The sequence below is a fragment of the Macrobrachium rosenbergii genome, chromosome 20, assembly GCF_040412425.1.
Source record: "Macrobrachium rosenbergii isolate ZJJX-2024 chromosome 20, ASM4041242v1, whole genome shotgun sequence".
Lineage (NCBI taxonomy): Eukaryota > Metazoa > Arthropoda > Malacostraca > Decapoda > Palaemonidae > Macrobrachium > Macrobrachium rosenbergii.
In genome coordinates this window covers 26047832-26061888 of record NC_089760.1, presented here as the reverse complement: position 1 = coordinate 26061888, position 14057 = coordinate 26047832, and the positions used below count along the sequence as shown (strand labels likewise).

At 34.2% G+C, this 14057-nt stretch overlaps 1 protein-coding gene across 6 annotated transcripts in view; it reads left to right on the top strand.

Moving 5' to 3' along the window:
- The window catches only part of LOC136849162 (uncharacterized), a 744860-nt gene that overhangs the window by 172892 nt on the left and 557911 nt on the right, over nucleotides 1-14057 (top strand). For 5 of the 6 annotated variants that reach the window (XM_067122259.1, XM_067122255.1, XM_067122256.1 and 2 more), the window contains one exon: nucleotides 4974-5063. The exons of the other annotated variant lie outside the window; for it this stretch is intronic. The gene's annotated coding sequence lies outside the window, so the exon portion shown is untranslated. The remainder of the gene's footprint in view (nucleotides 1-4973; nucleotides 5064-14057) is intronic. 6 annotated transcript variants of the gene reach the window in all.

Here is a 14057-nt window from a genome sequence, read left to right as displayed (position 1 = left end):
GGAGGTATTCCATCAATTCTTCCTTCAGTTTAAAGGAACTAAGGCTGAAATTAAAACAAACTCCATTTCCCAGGGACAAAGAAATCCAAAATGGCTCTAGATAGGACTGAGGAATATATATATATATATATATATATATATATATATATATATATATATATATATATATATATATATGTGTGTGTGTGTGTGTGTGTGTGACATACATATGTATGTATATATGATAAAATTTCATATATATATATATATATATATATATATATATATATATATATATATATATATATATATATATATATATATATATATATATATATTATATATGTTTATATTTGCGAATGAAGGAATAACCGTATGCATGCATGCATGCAAGCATAATCGCGCAACAAGTATAACAAGGAGCACAAGTAATATCAGGCGAGCATAATAAGTTCAGATTGGAAACCTGGTTGAAGGGAACTTCCAGTCGACGAAGTTTAATGGGAACTTAATTCCGAAATACCGTGATTAGTTGAGGAAGCCTCCATTGTGTGGGGCAAATGGGTCATGAAGAGGCCGAAAGCCGGGGGAATGACTGAATGAGAAATATCAAGGTAGATTTTGTCATAAAAATTCCTTTGCAGTCTTTGTCGACAACTTATTCACGTCCAGACTTTAGTAGACCTACGAGGGGAAGTTGTACCAAAATTGGTTTGAATGACCTGACAAGCAAAACTTACATGTAAGGATAATCCCCCAAAATATTAAAATATAGCCCCCACATTATATTACGAGACACTATAAAAATTAAAAAACCCAAACATCTAAGGGTGTACAAACTCGGGATACTGCGCCCGATTCTTGTGCAGATAAAAAAAATACATCTCTCTCTCTCTCTCTCTCTCTCTCTCTCTCTCTCTCTCTCTCTCTCTCTCTCTCTCTCTCTCTCTCTCTCTCTCTCTTCTGTGTTGTTATATATTTACTCTATGTTTTATTACAAGTTGTGTTTCCACTTACAAATCATTAAGGCTAAATAATTAAAATATTCGTAAGCAAACAGTTTTTGATATCCGCTGCAACTAACATAATGCATCAGTTCCTTTCATATACCAGTTCTTACACTTGCAAAGGAATCAAAAACCACTTTTTAAGACAGTTAACCCGTAAATCTTTCCCCTATCAGCACAGTAATATAAATATTATTAGCAGTATTATTAAATTCAAAGATCAAATACCAGTGCAACTAGTTTGTTGCAGTTGTGTATAAATATAGTGGGCACAAACGGTGAAGAAAAAGCATGGCGCTAAAACCTTCATTCTAAAGTCATTCTGATAATCGGAAGGACTTGACGTTCAGAATATGTACTCAGAGAAAAACCACACATATACATACATACTCATTATATATATGTATATATATATATATATATATATATATATATATATATATATATATATATATATATATATATATATATATATATATATATATATATATATATATATATATATATATAATATAAATTTATGTTTCTATGTAATGATGAATATATGTGTATGATCAGGTAAATGCATCTATACATTTCGTGAAGCTTGAGTATTTCCAAAAAGATAACTGTAATTGAATTTGATGTGGAAAGCCTCTACCCAGAAACCAAGAATTGCCTCTACCAAGGAACAATTCCAGTTCTGGCACTAAATGAAACGCTCATAGCTGGACCAGAAGGAAATTGCTTACGGTTCCTGTTGTCCTGAATATTCAATGCTCATGCATATGCAATGACCTTCACCATATTGTTGTTTAATATATCACATATTCGGCCCTCTGTGGTGTTCCTTGAAATGGTAATGTTTGAAAGATTATCGCTGAAATCGCAGTGTTGTATGACGGTATTAGGTGTCGTGAACTCAGCGTGAGAATTTGAATATGTAGCATTTTTTTTTTAAGTTACATTTTAAGGACAATGTTCCACTGAGAGAGAGAGAGAGAGAGAGAGAGAGAGAGAGAGAGAGAGAGAGAGAGAGAGAGAGAGAGAGAGAGAATTCACACATAAAACGTACATAAAATCATAAAACAGTAGGATGTAACCTCCTCGTGGAGGACATTTGGCCACACAAATAAATATATGTAGTCTATCGCTTTATTTGGAAAAGTATAACGTTCAAACCCGAAGGTTTGTAGGGGTATCGTGAGAACCTTAAGTTTTATTGCCATCATTTGCCTCAGTCATGTGATAACCAAGTACCATCCGTTAGAAGGGAAAAAAGATACTGAAGAATTAAACAAGCCTACATGAGGTACCCTTGAAGAAGCACAGGTTTCTTAACGCTTTCGATTGCCAATATTGGATTCGCGTTGTTTACTTTATTGGTATTTCGTAATGGCATAATCCCCATAGGGAGGTAGAGCCGTCAGTGCACCTCGTGCAGTGCTCTGTAGGGATTAATTAAGGTTCTTTGCAGCGTGCCTTCGGCCCCTAGCTGCAACCCCTTTCGTTTCTTTTACTGTACCTCCTTTCATATTCTCTCTTCCATCTTACTTTCCACCCTCTCCTAACAATTGATTCATAGTGCAACTGCGAGGTTTTCTTTCTTTTATACCTTTCAAACCTTTTACTGTCAAGTTCCATTTCAGCGCTGAATGATCTCGTAGGTCCCAGTGCTTGGCCGTTGGTCTAAATTCTATATTCAATTCTATTCAATTCAATACTGGCATACTGAATTTATGTTATACCTTGCAATTTTGACAAAGAGGGAATTGCATACTACATTGAAAAATGTAATAATGGTTAGTGCTTATGGTCTTTTTGGAAAGTATTTACAGGCGAGTACAATACGAGAGTACCTTACTCATTGAGACAATGGTCACCAAGCTGATATATTGGAGAACTACTTTTCTGCTCTCTTCAATTGATATAAGATCTGTGGAAAACCTTTAAGCATAATGAAATTGCTTATAGAGAAGGAAACCTCTTGCTATATAATTCTCTCTCTCTCTCTCTCTCTCTCTCTGTATACACACATATATTTATATATATGTATATAAATGTGTGTGTGTGTTTGTTTGTTTATATATATATATATATATATATATATATATATATATATATATATATATATATATATAAAAATATATACCAAAATCTTTCTTTGGTATCCATCATTATAGGAGTCTAATGAGCTGTTCTTTAACTGAGCTATAACTTAGTTTAAATTCCAAAATATCGGTTTAAATGCGAAAAATGTGAATGTGTGTATATGAGAGTTTGACTCTCCCTTTTACATGCTTCTGTGGGGACTGAACTACATAAGGATTGTGCATCGTCCCTTCCACTGGGCTTTAATTTAGAAACGAACAAAATCTGAATTTTCTCACACCTACATTGCAACAAAGAAACAATTAACAGGGAAAGTCAATCCCATGGAGTACTTCTAAAATTCTCTTGGATTAAGGATATTGGATTCCAAAGGTGAAGGCAGGGATGCAGAGAGAGAGAGAGAGAGAGAGAGAGAGGATTGTTTGGGGGACGTTGGAGATTGAAATGTCCTCTCTTTTAGTGGCTCAGGCAGATTCAGAAAAATATAGAAAAGGCAAATGTAAGTGATAACGTAGGAGAACTGCTAGTATAACAAAAGAAAAATAAGAGAGGTTTTTAACAGATATGAGGACGAACTAAATGGAACTAAAAATGATGAATGTTTGATAAGGAAGCTTCTCAAGAGAAAACAACAATATATGTCTGATATATATATATATATATATATATATATATATATATATATATATATATATATATATACATATATATACATATACATACACATACATATATATATATATATATATATATATAAATATGTGTATATATATATATAAATATATATATATGTATGTATGTATGTATATATTAATTCTAGATGCCACTGAGTTCTCATTGTTTCGTTGACATTTTTATCACTTTTGGAACAAAATCATAGAGAAACAACATTTATGAACAGGAAAATAGACTGATTCATCAAATCACAGTCAGATTTTACAATGATACACTTCATTCCTCACAGTAATTCGGTACCTCGCAAAACTCATGACTGACTTGTCGAGTCCGCTTCAACGAAACCATCAATTTCCTTCCTTATTCAGGAAACGTTTCCCCAAACGTTTACATTGCCTAACTGCCTGAAGCACTTCAACGTCTTCAGCCCAGGGTTTATTGACATCTTGCAACAGGAACACGTCCAATTTGCCAAGGGAGGAACCAGTCCGTCCTAGAGTCTATTCGGCCTTGGAGGAACGATTTACATTGATTGGGTGTGAGGGACTGAAATAAACTCTGTTTTGAAAGTTTTCTTTAATGTCAGCAAGGCAACTGGGAATGGTAATTTAAGTGAAAGGCCTTCCTTAAGGATGTGTAGAGCCAATATTTATAAATCCTTTGGTTTATTGAATGAAATGGAAGAATCGGGACCTGATGGCCTAAATTGGATACTAAGAGCTTAGTATTAATCCTTCAGATAAAACGTTCGTACATAGAAAACAAAAAATTATTTTAGCAAAATTGTGATTACGTTTTCAATATTTACTGCCCATTATTCAGTTTTATTACTTCCAAATTAACGACCTTATTTCCTTTTCGTACGTGTTGCCAATAATAATTAACTAATGATGTACGTTACTTTCGTAATATACTGTACATACATAACAAATGGGTAATAAGCCAATGCAGATTATTTATTTCTAGACTCCAGTGTAGTACGATATACTTATGTAATTTTCGCCTTATTAGTAAATTTCATCTCTTTATCCTCTCATAACTAATGAGTTATTCAATTTTTGCTTGTTTAAAGATATTACTATAAAACATAATTGAGAATGGTCATTTACGTAAAATATATTTATTCGGAACAAATATCGCAGATGCGAAGAATATATATTTTAAATTTCGGTGTTCGCGTGCTTCGTTCGATTGCTTATTTTTTTTCTTGTTTTTTTTCAGCAAGCAGATCCAAAGGGGGTAACTGGAGCTGAATCTTAACAAAAAAAGAAGGAAAAATGTGACTGTTCATGCAACTCTCACCAAGAAGAGGTAAGTTACATTTGTTTACACGTAAAAACCATTTTAACATATGTAGTTACATCCTAAGTAGCCAGCAAAATATATAACTTGTTTATTAATCTGTGTAAGGTATAGAATTTTCATTTATTCTAAACCCCTTTTAGATACAATTCCAGCACTGAAACAACCTGTATAAAATATTATCATACTCCTCCCTCTCTCACACACGTTTGAAAAGCATTCATTAGAAATGTTTAGAATATATATAATTGTCCGGATATTTATTGCATTCTGTTACTCCCCTAATAATTTGCATCAATTATTCATTTTAGTCGTCCACAAATTCTGTTATCCACATTATTTCTTCTTTCCCCTCTTCCGGAAGAATTTTCTCCCTCTTTCCAGCTCCGAATTAATCCTACTTCTTCATTTGTTATTTTTCGTGACTTCCTTTTTTTATTTTGGTCATTCATCATGTTCCCTTTCCCTTCCCTTTATTTTTTTTGGAACAGTAACAATCATTAAGACATAAACCATGCTGAAAGACTTTATTACTTAATGATTTTATTCACATACTCGTTACTAGCACGCTGGAATTATAATTAGGGCAGAGAGAGAGAGAGAGAGAGAGAGAGAGAGAGAGAGAGAGAGAGAGAGAGAGAGAGAGAGAGAGAGCGCGAATATAAAAACGTGTTAATGCGAAAATTACATATGGAAACGATCCTAGTAACCCGGGCTAAAATATGTCCGGGAATAATTTTACTGTTCGCATGAAATAAAACCGAAATATAAGAATGGTAGAGTACAGGAGTTAAGCCTTAGATTGGATGTTAAAGTTTATAAATTACGGTCATAATTTCACCAGTTCTTAATGTACTTTGGTTATCAATATGCTACCAACATGAAGTAGGAAGATTGAGAACTTACGGTATCTGGACTATTGATATCGTTTTATGCGATTGATATTCATGTCGCAGTTTGCATATTTTTATGTAACTCAGTATCCCAAATCAGCTGTATTCTTAATACACTGAACATGAATTAATATAAAACAAACTAGGTAGGAAATCAGGGGTCATTGCCCCCTCATTACCAGTGACTATGCCAGTATTCTAAACATGGGATTCCCTTGGTTATATCTCCCTCTCACATCAAGTGTATGGTTGCGGAAGACACATAAAACTAACTGGATTCTCTGTGTAACTATTAAACTTTTCAGTGAAAAGCTGATAGTAAAACGTCATTATATATTTTATTGTCAAACATGACGAACGCCTTTTGGTGAATTTGTTCATCTTTCTCTTACTGTTAGTACGTTTTGATATATAATGAAAATAAATCGATGTATTCAGATTTTTCTATTATTAAATGGATATAATTGACTTCCGTCATTGTCGGTATGCCAGTACTGGAAATCATGAGATAACGCATTTATGCCAAGTTAGTCAGCAATCGCCATTTTTTATTATTTATTTTGTGCTGAATATATTATTTTAACCATTTTTACCGTCTGTCTACTTTTCTTCCAAATGCATTTGTCACATACTTTTGTGACATAACATTTACGTGAAAATTATGGTTCAACAAACACTTTTCGATTACTAAAAAAATTTAAAAAATCCTAGTTTTTTCTCTTTTTTAAGATTATCAGCGGAGGTTTGGACATTTTTATTCTGCTAACCAAACATACGTGACATTTAATTTTAGGTCTTCTGTGGCACAAATGTTTCTAATTTCCGGGGGCAGAATTTCTTTCCTTTATCCTCTGAAAATTAAAAACATCGCTAATTTTAAAAACTTACTTTGTTCACTGAAAGTTATATTCCCCGTGGTTGATATACCTACAGAACCTACATTTTAAATGTAAAACCTTTGCTGCAGCACTTTCAGGTCAAACGTTTTTGATACTACTCTATTTTATATGGTAATTTTATTTGCAAATACCATAAGAAATATACAAAATCCCAATTTATATCTGTTATATAGAGTCCACAAAACTAATGCACAAACGCATATTGCCAACCTTTATCATTCAGTGCATCCAAACTCATGTAAGTACTTGAGCTAAATGCTGATATGTTTTGATGGCACTGTACCAATCAAAGAAATTAGGACTTCATATATTTGAAGATTATCTAAGCCTGCTTCTGTTCAGTAGGTTAACAGAACACTGAAAGGCCAAAGAATGCATTTACGATATTGCTCGAATATTGAAAATATGAAAAGGGAACACGCACAACTCTTTTGTAGTGGTTTATGAAAAGCAAAATAAAGCAGCTTTCCGGCAGGGACTCGGGCTGGGAAAGAGGATGGAAATAATAGGATATTAAAACTGAAGGTTGAAAAGACGGTATACATTATTTTAGGAAACGGGGAAAAAATATGGTATCTTTCATTAAAACTCAAAGCAGAACATGACATGTCAGATATAAATGTGTGAGATCTATCAAAACATCTCTCCAAAACCATGCCTCAGAAAAAATGAATATATAATTACAATTGTCAGTAAGAATTTGGAAACAAAGAATTTGAAGATATGTGACAGACAGCAATAGATGCTAAGTTTAAATTGATCACTGATAAAATAAACTGAAACTTCAGTAACTCATCCCCCTCTCTCTCTCTTACATACACACACTTTACCTGCTGCGACAAAACTGAATTTTAGGAGAGTTTCGCTCAAGGGTGACAATTTCATTAGCATTAATATGAATACCTAAATTAAGATAAAACTATTCTGTTTTTCTGACTTACCTGTTAATTATAAACAAAATCCAATCAAAGCATAAAGCATCCGCGTTCGGTTCACTTTTTGGAACGCATAGAATTGCTTTTAATTCAAAAACACATTCCATTAAATCTGTTGTTTTTTATAGCCTATTTGTTCCATTATGACATCAGACTAAATCTATTATTTCGTTAAATTGAGTATAGGTACCGGTTATTCTAAATTAATGACATGATGTAAACTAAAGCGTAGTTAATTTCCATCGTCGTTTATTCAAACGAAATCAGAAAACGTTAACTCCTTGTTAATCACGGACCAGCTTTAAAGAGAGTTGGTTTTAGTGGAATTCTAATTTCGCTTATGGCAGAAAGGAGCTTATGTGGTTTAATTACGTAAAGGGACATTTCACAGTCGAATCCCAGGTAATGAATTTGTGTGATGCCTTCCTGAATTATTAATTTTTCGTATATTTATTAAGTAAGTCACAACAAGGGTTAAATCCAGTGTTAACTTATATATTATCTGTATACTGAAGATTATCAATATTTGACTTCGTCAATTAGATAAAGTAACAATGAAAAGATTTAAATACTTTTCTGGTACACTACATTTGGGCGTTTTGTTAATAGGGAACAGCCTCTGTTCGAGAGACTTTAAAGAAAACGGAAAGAACACGTTAGTGAATCCAGGTTTTTTTTATGAATGATTGAAGGCCTCGGACTCCTTGAGCAACCCCTGTACAACTTTATAAAATGCTGTAAGATGATTAGCTGGCGTAAGGAAAGCAGTAGAATGACGGTAAAATAATTTGACACAGAGAGAAGTGTTCAGAGATGCCAAATCAGCAATGTAATAAGTCTTTTTTCTCATCTAGTTAGTGTCCTTACATTAAATTTTCATTCATTTGGTCAATGGACGTCTTTCACAGTACCGTACATGCTAAAACATAGAGCTTATATTTGACGTTTTTTATACTTACATCTGATAAGTGGAATAATCATGTCTTATTTAAATGTGTTAAATGAATAAACAAAACAACCAGAAAATGGTGGCTTCGAAAGTTCGCAGCACTAAAACGTCGTGATGAGACGTGACAGTAACATATCCATAATTTATTTGATAATTCTTAACGACATCTGTTTTCGATGCAGTAATCAGAGAGAAAGCACCAGGCGACAAAGAAGGGATGAAAAGGATTAGATATAGTAGAATAAAAGGTCTTTACTTCCCCTCCCAGGATGAGATTACCGTGGAAGATGAACGGTAATTCCTTCCTGGGGTAAAGAACGAGCGTGTAATTCTTCCCTATCTGGCAAGGCCCTCACATCAAAACATTTATTACCTCCTCCCTGAAGCGCTTATCGCCGAGTGCTTTCTAATGGATCAGTGATAACCGGTGGCAATAATCTCGATACCCTGCGAATATCAGGAGACCCTGCATTCAGTTTATTACGTATATTCAGCATGGGCTTTCATCTTAATCTTTAAATAGAGATTATGCCTTTTTAATTAAGATAATCATTCCTCTTTACATCAAGTGTGATGCTTCGTTAGATTGATTCTATGTATGCATTTGAGCATATACTTGTTTAACCGTTTTATCATCCAAAAATAAATGGTTGATATTGCATGTCCAAATATGCTCGTATAGGTATGTGTCCATATGTAAATTCCTAGGCAAGTATAAATGGTGACCTCTCATATCCTCCCTGCCTTCTAATCTTAAGTTTGCGATTGTTATATCAGTTATAGCAGTTATTGTAAAATTAGTGTTTTTCAAAGGAATTTTAAGTTCAGTTTCACATCTTTATAAATATATCAAGTACTCTCACCACCAGCCACAGGACAACGCATTGTAAAGTTTATATTATCGCTGTCTTCCTGTTTAGCTAACATACTTCAAATTTTGGATCTTTCCTAGATAGTGACCCCCAAGGGTTTTCGGGGGTCGTTGTCTAGGACTAATATTTCTTGGGGGTCATTATCTTTATGAACTTTACAGTCTTTTGTTTATGTTTTACGGTAATCCCCAACGGGCTTATAATAAGCGCGCCGCAAAGGTGGACACATACCTGGTCAAAACCCGTGGGGGGGTTGGTCACTATCTAGGAAAGATCACATATTTTTGTAAAAGAAATAATTCCTTTGGCATGTTTACGTTTTTCTCAAAATAACAACTCTCATAAACATCACTTATGAATAGCCGTGAGATTGCAAAATAAAATCTCGTCATTTTTCGAACTCTTGTTTGACAAATAAACTCCCTGAATACCTCTGCAAAATTTCCCTGAGGAACTCGCTTTCAAGGTCTTCTTGAAACTTTTGGAATGAATCTTAGCCTCTCTTCTTTCGTAGTTTCCGTTTGTCTATCACACTGCTTTGCAAGGCTTGATCTCATTGCGCGAAAAGGGATTTGGGGCGGGGGTGGGGGGTTGCCGTCGGTACACCTTACATGGTGCACAGTAGGCCTTACTAAAGGGCGTTTGCAGCGTACCTTCTTCCCCTAGCTGTACCGACTTCTTAGCCTTTTACTTTACCTCTATTCCCTCTTACTTGTTGTCCAGCCTCTCTATTATTTTTTAGTGAAACTGTGGGTTTTCCCTCAGTTCCACCTTTAGATCCATGTACTTCTTTTTATTTATTTTCTAGATCTCCCACCTTGCTGCCCAGCCACTCCAACTCCCTCCTTTCTTAAGCGCTGAATGGCCGGAAGTGCCCCGGTGCGTGGATAGACATCCTAAATTTCATGAATCAGATAAAATCTACAAATATTAAATATGTTTTTAAAATGATCTAAAGCTTAATTGCGATTCAGTAACTTTGGCGATATTTTGTACTTAAGTTCTTTGAGAGTCTCGACCATTTAGACCCTTGTGGTAATCGTTCATAGGTCTGTGTAAGAAAATACCTAACTTCTTGTATATTAGATACACTTCCTAACCATGGACATAATTATATTATGAAATATGGTACCAAAAGCTATTGTAAATAATGTATCATGAGTATTATGTGTGGCGTACCAATGGGTGCATTCGTAACCGAAAGAAAGGAATACCTAACAAGATTTTAAAAAAAAAAAAAAGTGTGAAGGCAAAGGTCAGTGTTCAAATTGCTCGTCTTGTAAACCGAAAATAGTTAATCCATGATGTAAATAAAGTATATAAAATGACAGTAGGTTCAAAACAGTTATTTACAAAAAACAAAAACAATATTAATTTCTCCAGAATTTTCACAGCAAGCAAAATGACTATAACGCGACCGTAAGGAAATCTGCTGAATCTGCTTCTTCTTTCCACGTTGATGACGTCTTGTATAATCGCATTCATGAATTTATACGTCTCCGTGAAAGATTTATATCTTGTTTTACCCTTTTCGTAAAACGCCGTAATTGGAACTGCGTTTCGTAAACATTTTCAAGCTCGTAAAGAGACCTGAATAGCCGTGAAATTCTATGTGGAAATCTCTCTAATTTTTCGAACTGTTGTGTGCGCAATTAAAATCCATTTAAACTTTCTTTCAAACTTTCCCAGGGATTCAAGTGCGCGGACGTGATCTCTAGGTCGTTGAAAAAAATTCTTGAAACGTTATTAAATTAATCTCGCAGACTTTCTTCTTTGGTTGACATTTTATTGATTATTTTTATTTCCCTCAGCGTTCATTAAAAGGCCTCTGTTTTGACAGTTTTTTTGGGTGTGATCATAGGATTGGTTTTCGGATACATATAATTCGGAAAAATATACAGACATACACATACAGTATATATATAAATATATATATATATATATATATATATATATATATATATATATATATATATATATATATATATATATATATATATATATATATATATATATAGTATATATATATATATATGTGTGTGTGTGTGTGTGTGGGTGCGTGTATGTACAAATATACACTGATTTTTATTCGTAGGCGATCCTGGAAACATTAGTATTGTTCAGTCAAATACCATTTACCGTCGTTCATCAACATAGTAAATTTGGCAATAAAAGTTAATTTGAATTTTTGGAGAGGTCTTGGAGTAGGCAACCTCATCCCAAAACGCTAAGCTGAGAACTAAAAGGCTAAATATTTCTAAAGGTACTTTACGTAAGAAAAGGAGAATTCAGGTCCTAGGCAATGATAAAATAAATAAGTATTGCCTCGGTAAAAAGCAAAGGTGGTAGAAACATTGCAAGATTATAAAGGCATTGTAGTGCCTAGTGAATATGGGTCTTGCATGAGAAAGGAAAAAAGCTAATCGAACGGTCTGTTTGGGAAGAGCAGCATGAGTTAAACGGAGGAGTAGGGTAGGAGAACTAAATTTTTTTTTTTTTTATGAAATAGTTGCCTGTGAAGTTGATACACTGACACAGATATGGCCTATGTAGGACTGGACAGAATTGTCATGCGATAATTGTTAAGGAAGTATGATGTAGAGTACGTCTTTGTTATTTGATCTGCAGCAGTGGTTAATACATTTAAAAATATTTTTAGTTTTGAGATACGGATTTATACGTAAAAGCTGAACATCTTTCTTGTGTCTTCTTCTCCTTCTCAGCTCTATTTTTCCTGTATCGCGACTCTTATTATCAAGGGAAAGTAATTTTTATTACATACTTGTAAGAAGGTCAGTTGCAAGGAATTGGCAAAGTTTAATAACTCCCATCCCTCATTTTTAAAGTTGTATTTTATTTTTCTAAAAGGAAGAGAGACCCAGAGGGTAAAACCCATTGACCTTAACAGAAATGTCACGAACTCTGCTGAGACCAGTCTTGGTTGTCAATCAGCAAATTTCTCCCCCTTCCTCCCTGACTCTCTCTCTCTCTCTCTCTCTCTCTCTCTCTCTCTCTCTCTCTCTCTCTCTCTCTCTCTCTCTCTCTCTCTCAACTCTGCCGTTTTCCCTGATCTTCTCGCCCTCTTCTCCCGTCCACCAAGGCCCCTCTTTTTCCTTTCCTTTAGTCATCAGTAACCTAATGACGTCAATAAATCCAGTTTAAAGTTGCATATTTTTGCTCTTTAAAGGAACAGTCTCCTACCACCTTTCCTCTGGGGTCATTCCCTCATTCTCCCCGAATACCTTAGCATAACAGTTGTCACTTACCCTCAGGAAATATGTGGAGTCATTAGAGCATCAGATCTCTTGATTCATGAATTATTCCCTCTAAAGTAAAGTAGGGTTATTCGAATGGATGATCACGTAAACTTTATCATATATAATACTTGGATAACTAATTTCAGCAAGATGATATCTTTTTAGACAAAGTCATTAGAAAGAATAAATGCCTAATGAAAATTGCATATAAAAGAAAAAAGATGACCAAAAAGAATGGATGTTTATCAGCTAACCATTTTTATTTGTTTCGTTCAGTTGGCTTTTCAACAAAGGGAAATTATTTCCACTTTACCTTGAAGAATTTTCCTAACCCATTTCCACAAGTTGCATAGAACAATAGATGAAATAAGTTTTAATTATCCGGAAATTTCACTGCGCTCTTTCAGTCCATACTGTCAGCTTTGTTTCGTCACAATGGCTATGAAATTCATTGTTCTCGTATTTGTTTATTTTTGTCCCGGGGAATTAAGACAAAAGTCAACGGAGGCGGTGTGTTTTGGGTCCCGGTTTTAGCAATGGATTTCTAACCTTTTCTAATTTTAATATAAGTTTATGAACATCCCTGACAATTCCAGACATTTGTATTGTTGTTTTCTGTGTTATTAAGACCTGAAAAGAAAGAGGCTTGTAAATGCAACGTATGAAAGAGAAATTGTTTATCATTTGTCTTACACAGGTTTAGTTGAAGTAGCTGCTGTGTCGGACAGATTGCAAATATTGTTAACGTTGCACAGTTTTCTTACGAAGCTGCTATACCTGAATTATAAGTATCGTTTACGTTAAATGGGTTTAACTGAACCATATACATCAGACAGACTATACTTTAACGTATTTGTAATTATGATGGAAATAACACTAACGAAAGTAAGGTCTTTAGACGATAAATGTTTTAAATGTCAGGTAGTGCTGAATATTTATACACACATACACACACACACACACACACACAGGCGGGGGTTAAAATGTCCTTAATTTTTATAAAGCTAGTCAATACCAAGATAAAGGAAACAATAAACGTAAAAACACTGGGAGAAAGAAGGATAGCTAACGTTTTAAAATTCCCCTTGGTATAAGAGAAATAAATATCTATTGCTAACAGAAACCTGGCAGCCAAACCCATTTCTGCCATGAATAATGAACAAAATGAGTTCTTGATTTTTGCTTCCCTTGGTATCAT